The sequence below is a fragment of the Erythrolamprus reginae genome, chromosome 2 (assembly GCF_031021105.1).
Source record: "Erythrolamprus reginae isolate rEryReg1 chromosome 2, rEryReg1.hap1, whole genome shotgun sequence".
In the NCBI taxonomy this organism is placed as follows: domain Eukaryota; kingdom Metazoa; phylum Chordata; class Lepidosauria; order Squamata; family Dipsadidae; genus Erythrolamprus; species Erythrolamprus reginae.
The window spans coordinates 263,821,997-263,836,332 of NC_091951.1; the positions used below are offsets into that span (position 1 = coordinate 263,821,997).

General features: G+C 34.1%; 1 protein-coding gene across 1 annotated transcript in view; it reads left to right on the forward strand.

Annotated features, from left to right (window-relative positions):
• The window catches only part of TTC39B (tetratricopeptide repeat domain 39B), a 70,493-nt gene that overhangs the window by 3,412 nt on the left and 52,745 nt on the right, over positions 1-14,336 (forward strand). The gene's annotated exons all lie outside the window — the stretch shown is intronic.

Genomic DNA, 14,336 nt, shown 5'->3' on the forward strand with positions numbered 1-14,336 from the left:
TTTTTTTAAGACATTTCACTTCTCATCCAAGAAACTTCTTCAATGATAAGCAAAATAAGAAGAAGCATTGGATGAGAAGTGAAACGTCTTGAAAGAAAAACCAGAAACTCCCATTGCCTCTTGAAAAAGCACCTGTATGTTCATCACCTAGAGTTATTTATAAAATAATAAAGGTATGATAAAAATTAATAAATACAGCTAGGGTAATGAAACTGGAATCTGTCTTTACAGTTTGTGGTGGGACATAGTGAGGGTGTTCTAAAGCACAGCTTAAGTAGAAGAATTAAATTCTGAAAAAATAAGTCTGAAAGAATTGTTGAAGGAAGATTTTAAGTTAACATTTTTAGCTACCTAACCTATGTGTTAACTGAGATACTGTAATTCCAATTTTTTTGCCTCATGTTTTCCTGTCTTTGGGATCCTTCTGTTTAAAGCTTCAGGTAATCATATTTTCCAATTTCATATGAGCTGATTTTAACTGTGTTTAACCCATTTATTAATATTTTCCAAAATTCCAACTACTGTTGAGCTAGACTCATTCCAAAACTGTCAGTCATATTGCTTGACCCAAATCAGGAAATGTTGTGTAAGAAAGTTTTATATACTTTTGTGTTCTTTTGAAGACTGACAGAAAGCTGCTGGATAAACAGGGAGAAGATTTATTTCAGATCATGGCCTTTTATTTATTTATTTATTTATTTTATTTATTTAGATTTGTATGCCGCCCCTCTCTGCATGACTCCGAGATAGAGTCATAAAGCCATGTATAGGTTATGTTATGTTTCCTTAGTATCTAGTTTAGCGTTCAATATTAAACACCGTATTCTAATATGAAAACAAGACCAGTATTGGGCTAAATACTGTATACTAACTTAAGAGGTCCATCTAGCAGATGCTAGAATTACTACAAATATGCTGAACTGCATGGATCTGTGCTTCTTTGTAAGATTAGTTTGTCATTTTGTAAATGTGTGTTTTGTGAATGGCCACATCCATCAGAATTAGCCAGTATTTGAATCTACTGACTCAGCTTTTCAAAATTCAAACTGTGTACCCCCTAAAAGTTGTCTATCTTTGTTTTAAACTTTTAAACCATGTCTTTGATCTATGAATGTTGCCTTAATAAATTGCTTTGTCACACATATTTTGAATAGTTGAAAAATATGTTGAAAAATCATTTTCCCATCCTGAAGAACTGAATTACTAATTTAAGAATTGAGAAATCAATTCTGCAAGCAAGCATTACCATAAATTAAACAGCACTATTATTTAGAAAGTTTGGTCTAGCGGTTAAGGTACCAAGCTAAAAAGCAGAAGATGATAAGTTCACGTCTTGCCTTAGCCATGAAAGGCAGCTGGATGACTTTGGGCCAGGCCAGTTGCTCTCAGCCCAAATAGGAAGAAGATATTGTTGGATATGTTTCTGACTTGAATTATTTCTAACTCAAACACAAATATAAATACAAATAAGAGATACAGACACAGAACAGATGATGCTTTATCAGAAAAAAAAGGGTTTTGTGTTGGATATAATTTTAGACAGGGAGTGCTAGTCCCCAAAGCCCAAAACTCACTTTTGCAAAACATTTATTTTAACACAAACTCTCTCAGAGATAATATAACTGAAGTTGCTAAACTCATTGAGCACTGCAGTGGTATTGAATTGCTTAGCATTTATTTTCAGGTTTATTTAAAGGTATCATGTAATCTTTTATTTTCCACTGTAAGGATACTATTGTTCATGACCTTATATAAGTTAATATGCACCTGGAATCTAACTGAAAGAAAAGTAATTCAGGAATAGTTATGTGATCAGGGAAAAACATGGGCTGAAAAATAATTAATCCTGCTTTTCTCACCTTTAGACAGTCTGTAACTGTATTGCAGCATAGACATATAGTTAAATTTATTTGTTTATTATTTATTAATTGGATTTATATGCCACCCCACTCTGAGGACTTGGAGTGGCTTACAATATATAAAAAACAATACAGAATATTCTAATCCAGTTAAATTTAAAACTAGCAATCTAAAACCCAACTTCCTTAAAAATCAATCATTCCCATTCAAACAAACTAATCCTATTGCAGAAACATTTGGAATTAACTAATGCAGGAATGTCAAACTCATGGCGTCACATTATTGTCACATGACATATCACAAGTTATTTCCCATTCACTAAACTAAGGGTGGGTGTGACAAGCACATGACACATCTAACCTGCAGGCCGTGACTTTGACACCCCTGAATTAATGTATCATTTCCCCTTCAGAAGTTTTAGATTGTTACCAGTAAAAGGTTTTATACAAGGGTAGAATTTTGGGGGGAAATGAAATAAAATATTAATAAGTGGATTACTTACAATTCAAATAGACCAAACATAAAAATAATAACCAACCTGAGGAGTGACGTAGGAGCGATAAGGTAGCCAGCACTTACTGTACACTGAAACAAAAATCATATACAATTGCCCTGTTCATTTTACTGCTGTTATCTAATATAATAAAAAAAAATGTACATAAAAATAGAAGTGCGTAACAGGCTGAATTTTACATACTATTTAAAGTCCAGAATTCACAATAGTCTCATCGTTTCTGTAGATCTAGGTTGCCCTTTAGTGGGTAATTTAATTTTAAATGATGTGATACAATATAACTGTACATACATTTTTAACTTTTAGGTATCAAATTAACTCAAAACTGAAAAGCTTTAAAGTTTGCATTTGTTATAAATAATATTTTTGTGCTTGACTGCATAATTCTCTCTAAAAGCATGTTTTTTTAATTTTAAGAATGGATGAGGTAGTTATCAAAAACTTTTACAAATACAAATAGTTATGGCTATGAGCTGACTACAAATCAACATGCCATAATGGTGCAATACATTGTGAAATACAATATACATTTTTAGTAACATTGCTACTTTGTCATGGTCTGCCATTTTTTTTAAACACTAGATTTCATCATCCATTAGAACATAAAGGCTGCATTTTCATCATATGCTAAATCCAAAAATGTAGAAGTTCATTCACTGCTATTTTATTCTCTTCCTCTTCCACCAGTTGCATGCTGCTTTCTGTAACTAAGGGTAATTTTTAACAAAAACTTTTAATTGATTGCCATTACTAATTACAGGTTCCATAAACCTCTAAAGCACAGGTGATAGAGAGTAAAATGGCATGCCTGCTGAATAATTGATCTTTCTGTTTTGTGTGTTAGGTTTTTCATTCATACTAAGTACCATATTCAAACAATTGTATTATCAAATAATATGTGAATCTGAATTTGAATTCGTGTTGGAAAAGGTATGTTAGAGTCTCCGGAGAGGGGCGGCATACAAATCCAATAAATAAATAAATAAATAAAATCTCCCACTGGGATAATAAATAGTGACAAAAAACATTGAAATAATTTATTGAATGTATTGAATTTATTAAGGCAGTCCAGCTCCATGAAATCTCTGATGGCATGTACCTCAACAGTTCATTTTCAGTGGCACTGAAAAAATGTGACATTAATATTTTTCACACTTACTACTACATTGCCGAATCTCCGTGGTCTTGTGATCAAAATTCAGACATTTGGCAAATTACTCATATTATGATGGTTGCAGTGTTCTGGGGTCATGTGACCCCCTTTTGGGACTTTGACAAGCAAAATCAATGGGAAAGATTCATTTAACCTCTGTGTTACCAATTTAACAAGTGCAGTGATTCACTTAACAACTGTGGCAAGAAAGATCGTAAAATGGTCAAAGCTCACTTTATAAATGTCTCACTTAGAAACAGAAAGAGTAGAAGGTAGAGTTTTCTATGAAAAACAATGCAAAAAAGGAAGCCATATTAATCTGAAAAACCATTCTCAGCCATTTTCCATTCTAGCATTAAATATTTTCTATTTTTGAGCACAACATTGAGATATTTGACCAAAATAGGAGCAGGAAAATTATTAAGAAAAACATCAAGATTCAGCTAAATCCTAAAAGTTGTCAAGATGTCATTTGATTTGCCTAAAAGCCAACAAATGTTGAGTTAAAAAAAACACTTTGAAATGACTGCGATTTTAAAATTTTTTTAATTGATTTAAAAAAGAATATTTACATGTTAATGCTTACATGACTGTGATTTCTGGTGACATTGCTTATGGGTTGCATTTTCTTTCTTCTCCTTGTTTAAACAACCTTTAATGGCAACTGACAAAAATATAGTAATTAGCAGACTCTGGGACATTGCAACTGGTGAATCCCAAAATATGATCTCATGACCATGGGAAGTGATATTATACTTTGACAACAGGTCTTAAGTAACCTTTTGGAGGTCCATTATAAGTTCAAACAATCATTAAGCAAATGGTTATTAGAGGACTACCTATGTGAGATTCCAGTAAACTTTCATGAAAATACAAACTACTGTATATTTAACCTTGCTTAACATTTAAAACTCTCTTTGAACTTAAAAATAGTAACACTGTTCTAAAAAAAAAGCCACCTTAAAATACTAAATGAACCAGTCTCTTGGAAAATATTATTTAAACGGGTATCTCTACATCTTTCAGTATTTCCTTAAAGAGATTGAATAAGTTAAGGTTATATTAATTCAGAGAACCACATGCGATACAATGGACAAATGAAGAAATTGTGTACTGTTCATTCAACTGTGCTTTCCATTAGGAAGCACACTCAATGTGGAAAGGAACAAATTTGTCACAACTATTGTTGATAGAGCATTAAGAGTAAATGCTCTTCTCTGAGTGGTGGAGTGGATTTGGGGGTTAGGTTTTGGAAGTTCTAAGGAAGAAGATATAATGCAAAATATGGTGTAGGAAAGAAAAAATGACTTACAAGCATCCATAGAAATCGGCTATATTTTTACCAGAATGAAATGGAAAAGTGTAATTTTAACTGCAAAAACATAATGAGAGATTGATTTTGGAATCAGTTTACTAATTGTTCATATGTAAGTTCCAAACCAAGTTAAAGCAGAACAAAGCCAATTTACCTTCCACAATATGCTCTTCAGGGATTCTTCATCATTTCAAAAAGAATATGAGGAGTTTCTTTGCAGTCCGGCAGCACTTATACTTTTAGGGAAGGCAGTGATAAATGTTTGAAGGAGAAATGAAACTGAACAAAGAAAAGTGTGGCAAAAATGCTATCTTAAAAAAAGCTCAATATTTTTTATTGGTAACTATTTCAGAATGATAGCAATGGGAAAAATAGTAATCTTACTATTTGGGAAAATAGTAATCTTACTATTCATTCCAGTGATATTATTTTATTCTTACAATGGAACCTATGAAATGGATCAATCTAAAAAATAATAGGCTCACATGACCACTTTTTCAGATCAAGAAGTTTGACACTAAGTAGAATAAAACTTTCTATTCCATTTGGAAACAAAAAAAAGTGTTTTGATACAGTAACATAATTTTATCTAATTTGATAGTCATGTAGTCAGCAGTAATTTCCAGAACTCCAAGACCTCTCAGTTCTGGGAATGTAATTTAAAATAACTGTAAGGCACCATATTGGAGAAGATTGCTCAAAAAATATTTTAAAGGTAGAGTCTGGTTGTTAGAGATCAACTTGTCAATTGCATACTATCTCATTGAGGCAAAGAAGTTTTCATGCTGATTTAATTGGCCATTAGGGGGTTCTCTGTGGTACACTGAAAGCAGCTTGACATAAAATAATTGGAAGCTAGAGAACTGGCTGAAATTGACTCTTTGTTAGTCTCTGTGGACAGCTCTTAAAGAATATTTTTAAACTTAAGAAGATAGATAAGTTCTACACAGTGTAATAAATATAATTATGACATTTCAAATTTTCTAATAATAATAACCACTCAAAGATTAAAATTAGACCATATTTTATTATTTTAGTAAAAATTTAAAAAATAGTATAGCTGAGTTGGTCTTGTAAGGGAGATGCTATTCGATCATTATAGATCACAAATCCCAATATAAATATCAGAGAAAAAAACCCCAAATACTGTACAAGGAATATTGTGTCACACTGGTTTTACCATAAACAGAATTACAATAATGGGTTTCTCAGTGATTTGTGTGGCTGCTTTTCTGAGGACATTTGGTATTTCTTCAGTTAAACTTTCCTCAGCCACTTACTTTTATGGGGACCGAGCCTATGTTTTCCTATCCAAGTCCACACAATCTCCAGGAAATGGGACGTGACCTTAGCAGCAACATTTGGTTGGCCTAGGCTTGAGTTCCTTTGTTGGATATCATCTGCATGCTGATTTAACCTTAATATAATGGTTAAATGAAGTGAGACCATTTAGCCATGTAAGACCCCAATTGGATCAGGGCTCCCCAATCTCCAGTTATGCCAGCAACTGGGTCACGCAAACAAACAAAGTCCATCTGCAAGATGCAGGAAGCATGTGAAATCATGCACCCTCCGGTCTGTGGTAAAACCTCTCCATGAAACCGGTCACCCCTGCTTGGCCATCAGCACACTTTTCTGGCCTGGCCTGCTACCAAGCCACCTAAGACTTGCAACTTGCTGCTGGCTTCCTCGTTGACCCTGTTTCTTGGAAACCGGCAAGAAGTCACAAGGAGCTCCTCGCATAACAGTGGAGTTTTCTGGGATTAGCATTGGTAGTCATTGTAATTTATGGCCACATTATTCATAGAAACATAGAAGACTGACGGCAGAAAAAGACCCCATGGTCCATCTAGTCTGCCCTTTTACTATTTCCTGTATTTTATCTTACAATGGATATATGTTTATCCCAGGCATGTTTAAATTCGGTTACTGTGGATTTACCAACCACGTCTGCTGGAAGTTTGTTCCAAGGATCTACTACTCTTTCAGTAAAATAATACTTTCTCATGTTGCCTTTGCTCTTTCCCCCAACTAACTTCAGATTGTGTCCCCTTGTTCTTGTGTTCACTTTCCTGTTAAAAACACTTCCCTCCTGAACCCTATTTAACCCTTTAACATATTTAAATGTTTCGATCATGTCCCCCCTTTTCCTTCTGTCTTCCAGACTATACAGATTGAGTTCATTAAGTCTTTCCTGATACGTTTTATACTTCAGACCTTCCACCATTCTTGTAGCCCGTCTTTGGACCCGTTCAATTTTGTCAATATCTTTTTGTAGGTGAGGTCTCCAGAACTGAACACAGTACTCCAAATGTGGTCTCACCAGCGCTCTATATAAGGGGATCACAATCTCCCTCTTCCTGCTTGTTATACCTCTAGCTATGCAGCCAAGCATCCTACTTGCCTTTCCTACCGCCCGACCACACTGCTCACCCATTTTGAGACTGTCAGAAATCACTACCCCTAAATCCTTCTCTTCTGAAGTTTTTGCTAACACAGAACTGCCAATGCAATACTCAGATTTAGGATTCCTTTTCCCCAAGTGCATTATTTTACATTTGGAAACATTAAACTGCAGTTTCCATTGCTTTGACCATTTATCTAGTAACGCTAAATCATTTACCATATTACAGACCCCTCCAGGAATATCAACCCTATTGCACACTTTAGAGTCATCGGCAAATAGGCAAACCTTCCCTACCAAACCTTCCCCTATGTCACTCACAAACATATTAAAAAGAATAGGACCCAGAACAGACCCTTGTGGCACACCGCTTGTAACCTGTCTCTGCTCAGAATACTCGCCATTAACAATAACTCTCTGTTGTCTATGCTTCAACCAGCTTGAAATCCACTGAACTATCCAGGGATTAAGTCCAATCTTCACTAATTTATCTATCAGCTCTTTATGTGGAACCGTATCAAAGGCTTTGCTGAAGTCCAGATAGGCAATATCCACGGCACCACCTTGATCCAACACCTTTGTGACATAGTCAAAGAACTCAATGAGATTAGTCTGACACGATTTGCCTTCAGTAAAGCCATGCTGATTTGGGTCCAATAAGTTATTGTTTTTTAGATGCTGATTTATCCTCTTTTTGAGTAGAGTCTCCATCATTTTAACTACAACTGATGTCAAGCTAACTGGCCTGTAGTTTCCAGCTTCTTCTCTACTGCCCTTCTTGTGGATAGGCACAACACTGGCCATTCTCCAATAATTGGGATCAGAATTTAACAATGTAAATTCTGATCCCAATTATTGGTGTAAAGCACAGAGTTTAAAGATTCCAGCCACAATTTCCAATATACATTTTATTCCTAAATTTTAAAGTAGAGTTATTCCATAAAGTTAAATATCAATATAAAATATAAAAATCCAATAGTATTTCAACAGCTGGAATATGTCTAGCTGCTTGTAATCCTGGAAACAAAGCACACATTGTACTATATGTCAATATGTCAACCCAACAATTTCCATAATCTAAATGGAAATAAAACTTTCCAGCAAGGTTCACAAAGCCTGATATTCTGCTAAATTTTTCCAATTAGATGTAGTCAATAAAATATTCAATTGTCATTTTTGAAAATCTGGTAAATTAACCCCTCCTTCCAAAATCATCTCACTTTAGTTAATGAAATGCTAGGTGACTATTTTTCCTTATAATTTCTTCAAAAATCTATCTATCTGAACAAAAATGTTTGGGATTAACAGATGACTATCTTTCAATGTATGAATCGCTCATGAAATGATATTTATTTTATAACAACTAAAATGGGTGTGAGGAAGAGGCCCAAACTTTATGAGGATTTTGTAGGGGGCAAAAGGTCCTGCGGAACCCAGTGAGGAAAAAGACCTGCAGGGGCCCATGGAAGGGGGAGAAGAACCAAGGATTATGGGGATCCCAAGAGGTGGAAAATGGAGTATGGGATGTCTCAGAGTATGGGGTAAGACATGGATGTGTCGGGGCAGGTGGACCTCAATCTATTCTAGATGTCTCAGGGCCTTCCTTAGCCCTGAGGCACCCATGCTTTGCTTAGTGACTACATTAGGGGTGGGGGCCAAAATGGGCAGGCTGCATTATGGTCATAGGTCGAAGACTACCTGTGCATTAGCATAGAAACTTATTTAAACTTAAAATTGAGGTGTAGATTGATTTTTTTTATTTTTTTGATCTTCTGCCTTCTCTTGTACTGTACTATGCTGCCCTAAGTGCTGTACTTCAGCAAGTCCGCTAAGCTTGATGATTTGGTTGAAACAGTCTAGCAGTTTTGGATAAATTGTGAAGAAATAGTCCAAAATGGTGGTGACGGAATCTGACATAGAGCCTACAGTATTGTTGTGAGCCGCCCCGAGTCTGCGGAGAGGGGCGTCATACAAATCTAATAAATAATAATAATAATAATAATAATAATAATAATCATCATCATCATCATCATCATCGTCATCGTCATCATCATCAGGCATGGCAACTGCTATAATAGTAATATGACTCCCTTCTGAGTTCCTATTCTGGACAGTTGTTCCATAAATCCTTCCGGAATTAAAATAGCAGCAGGGAGTTTTAGATTAGGTTAGGAACTGCTTGGCTATTTATTTTTCTGCATCCTACAAAAGCACTAAAAATTACTATCAGACTGCCCAGCAGAACAGAGAAATAATGCAGTTTGTCCAGCAGGCAGCTGGTGACACATTTATTTATTTATGAAATTTATAAATGCCTTAGTATTAAGGACGTAGTAATGCAATAAAAGCAAAACATTACCTTATACAGTACTACCACGGCAGAGCTTATATGAGAAAGCCTTCTCCTTCAGGATGTTCCATACTCTACAGTAATGATCTACTTAATGAAATCAGAGGACAAAAAAAAAATGATAGTAAGAATAATATTTAATGGACATCAATCAGTTACATAATCGTTAAAACAATATATAGGTTCCTTTTGTAGCATAGTATATAACTTTGCATATAAAATAAAATGATTATAGGCAAAAGTAATTTTTTAAAAAATCATATATTTTTGGAAAGATTGGCTATTGTGTCCAATGTTAAAACATCCCTGGCGGGTAAATTATCTATCATCTACAGATTTGATAAAAAAGAATCTGCCACTTTCCTCTGTACTTTGATCATCTGATGCAATATTTAGATGTAATTGACCTCTCAGTAAAAGAATAAAAGTTGAGTATCTATTTTATTAATATATAAATGGCAGATAAGTCATTACATTTGAATCTATAACAATGCCTAATTTGATAATGAAAAAAAGCTTGTTAAATATATCTTTAGGGGTAGGGGTAAGAAACTGAAAACAAGACACCATGTGAAGTTTATAAAACAACATAACAACAGAAATTAAAAAAACCTGAGGTTATGCATAAAACATAAATGAAGATTATTGAATATAAAAAGTGAAAGGAAAAATCCTCATTAATACAGAAATACATCTCCCAAGGTCATGTGTGCTTATCTGAAGAAAGAGGTTTGGCAAAGCAATATACAATTGTTTTTTATCATGAAGGGAATTATCCAAATGTACATAATCTGAAACAATCAGTGATTTGCAGAATATCATAAAATTTACTGCCAACTGAGATGAAAAAGATAATGACGGCAAGTAGTGCAGGATTTTATAAGACTAGAACAGAACAAAGCAACCAGAATTAAAAGTGAATTCAAGATCCTTCAAGGAAGCACAGGATGCAACCCATGGGTTCCACTTACTTTCCCTATAAGTTTGCATCCGAAGTGCGTGTTTTGTGCACACTTTGCTTTTGTGTGTGGGTACATCACAGGGAAATGATTCCCTGTGCATGTGCAGAAGCCCTCACACATGCGCAGAGGGTTCTTTGCGAGCCGCTTTCAAGGAGCAGCCACTGGGGGATTGGTTCGGGGGCATGGCCGGCTGGTTATCGCTGCCAGTTTGGTGAATGAGAGCAAATTTCCACCACCAGTTGAGGCAAACCGGTCCTAACTGGCAGCAACTCACCACTGATGCAACCTATAATAGGTATAGGTAGAAACATAAACAAAGGAAGTAAGTACAGATAAATGGGGACAGTAGGAAAGAGACTAGTGCACTTATACACCTCCCTTTATGGACCTCTTAGGAATGGGGTGAGATCTACAGTTTGAGGTTGAAGCTATGAGGGTTTGAGGATGTAACAATGGAGTCAGGTAGAGCATTCCAGCACTGACCGCTCTATTGCTGAAGTCATATTTTTTGCAATTGAGTTTGGAGCAGTTTACCTTGAGTTTGTGACAATTGTTTGTCAGGTATTGTGCTTGAAGGTGAAGAAGTTATTGACAGGTAAGACGTAGCAGGCAATGTATTCTTCTTAGATTGGACTGCAGGTGGTGCAGTTCCAGATTGTCCCAAGTCTTGTGGCATAATGTGAGGAGATCCAAATCCAAAATGAAGCTAATGAAGAAAAACAAACTTGAAACCATTCTACATTCTGCAATTAAATCTGTATCTCTGAATATTGCTGGTTGAATCGGTAAATGTATAGATGGGGAATACTTTAAATTTCTATAGATTATGATATGATTTTTCTTCAAGGAACTTTGTTCATGGAAAACAATGTGGTAGCATTTCTTGATTATAAGCGTTTTTATAAATTTGCCAGAGGGCCAAAAGATGAGTTGGGCTAAAGGGGGCTTAATAAACCTAATCACCTAAAATATTATTTTATATTTGTGTATATTCGTATTGCCTTCCTTGATCCCTGGTTTGATATTATAAATAGACCAAAAACTTGTTATTTATCATTTGGCTTGGAATAACATAGCACAAGAAAATCATGATATTGAAGGTATTATAAAGAATCAGAAGCAAATAAAATGGACATCTCACATGAGATGCCAAATGGACATCTCACATCCTTCCATTCATCCAATGCATACATACATCCATTGTTTCCTGTGGGAATGGTCTTTTGCATTAGTTCTTCTATTTTTAAGTAAACTTTGAAAATATTTAAGAAATACTTCAGAATTTGCACAAATGCAACACCTCCCTGGTATTCATTAAACATACGGATTTTTTTTTCAGATGTTCATACAAATCTAAATAAGACACAAGTGATTTTATAACCAACACCATGAAATATCCCTTTCATTAAAGTAAATAAATTTATATATTAGGGATATGGAAAATTTGTTAAGTCAAGAATGAAATGTTTCAGTAGATTCCAGGATGTTCTGTTCTCCCACAAGACTGTGATGAATCAACTCCAGAACATCATGAATTTCCTCTGGAACAACTAACATGCTTTTTAATACTTTTCTGTCAGCCTTTCTGGGAAGAACAGATAAGGAAACATGGCCTGATAAGCTAATTCTGCTTTATTGAAAAACTACATCTTGCAAATTTGAAAGTACAGTTCTCCCGCTATTACCTTTAGGGTCATTCTTTGTCAAGTGGACCAGAAATGACCACTTAACTGATTTTTGCAGCCTTATTTGAAAAGAAACTATCACAAACCAACATATACGATAGGAAAAAACGTGCTCTTTCTAATGAAATAAAAACGGAGATGTTTGAAGGTGAGAAAACAGAGTTCTGTTTCATCATCTTCATTAGAAAGAGCAAGTTATTTTCTATCGCTCTCTGTTTTCTCACCTTCAATCATCTTCATTTTTATTTCATTAGAAAGAGCATGATTTTTTTCCCTATTATATACAGTATGTTGTTATTGTGATGGTTTCTTCTCCAATAAGGCTTCAATATCACCTGGACCAGTTCACAAAGAATGACCCTTTACAGTCTGATAATTTAGGGAGGGTCCTTCCAGAGCCTCTTAATCTGCCCATTATATAGCTGCAGGCTATGCTTCTTATCTGAATATTCCCTAAACTGTACAGCCTCCCTGGTCTCCAAGATTATTTTGTACCATTACATTTTTTTGTTATTTTTTATTAGTTTACTAGAATATAAGGTTGAAAATAAAAATAATGGGGATGTAAAGGAGGGAAAAGGGAAGAGTGGAAAGTTAGGAGAAAAGAAAGAAAATATTGTTTTTGGACAATTTTTCATATGGTACAATAAGATAATAACATATGGTTTGAAGACTTTTTATTTTTACATAATATTGTAACACAATGCTGTACTGTATTGCGGTAGATCAAAGAATTATTTACCTCCATAAATATTGTTTATATTGTTGTAAGCCGCCCTGAGTCCTCCGGGATTGGGCAGCATAGAAGTTGAATTAAATAAATAAATAATAAATATTGTTTTTAGGTTGAGCTTTTCTTCCACTCTAATGGAGTAGGCTCTTTAATGTAAAATTGCTTGTCACAATAACTACTACTTCTTTTATCATTTTTGTAAATATTTCAGAAAGATTTACATTTTTCAACACCCTTTGATCTTGGGCAAAACTCAGTATTGAAATAATAAATATTTATAGTGGGCACATCTAATTTAAACAATTGCAGAATACATTTTATTTGAGCTTTGTTTGCAAAGATAAGAATACTGTCAGTAATTTATATCAAATTCTTGTGGCCCAATGATGAGTTCTCATCTGATATTTAGAAAGTTATGTCATAAATAACTCTTAATTATAATTCTAAAAATATTCACTTGAAAGATTATTATTGTCTTATTTAACATAAAAGTCAGATAAAAGTAGTACATTGCTGGTATCTGCCTTACCTAACATTTCATTACTGCTTTGTGTCTAGTCATTGGCACACCAAAGAATGATATCTGTAATTGTCCTATTGATCAAATTTTTACTTCTCTTTTTTATTGCATCTAAGAAGATAAAATATGAAAAAGCATAGATAACATGGCAATATATTATTATATTCTGCCTTTAAATGCAAAAGCAAGCTAATTTCAGATTAGTTTGTGCCCTTTGTATTCTTTCACAAGAATGTAGAAAAAATCTTAAGTTACTTTCCATTTAAGAACTACAGTAATTGTATTTATAAAAATCTGCCCTTTTCATGTTTATTGCAAGCTTTTCCCCACCAAATTTCTGGCTACTAAAAAAATTACATCTGTCAAGGATTTAAAATGTCTCACCAACCAAATATATTTGGCTGCTTGATGCTATTTATTTTAGGGATTTGATTTTAGAAAAATGTAAACGTATAAATTTTGTAAAACATATTAATTATATAATGCAGAATTATATAAATAGGAGACTCAACTGAATTCACAAATTTAAAACCACAAATTTAAGAATTTCTCTTTTAAGTGCATTTAATACTAGCACATTAATTTTTCATTTGTTAGTATGTTTTTTTTTAAAAAAAATCTGATTAACTGTACAATTTATGCATGGTATGTTTGTGTGTATGTTCGGTTTTAAATAAGAGTCTTTTAATTATTTTAAATATTAGATTTGTTATATGTTGTTTCATTATTGTTGTTAGCCGCCCCGAGTCTACGGAGAGGGGTGGCATACAAATATAATAAATAAATGAATGAATGAATGAATGAATGAATGAATGAATAAATAAATAAATATGATTATTA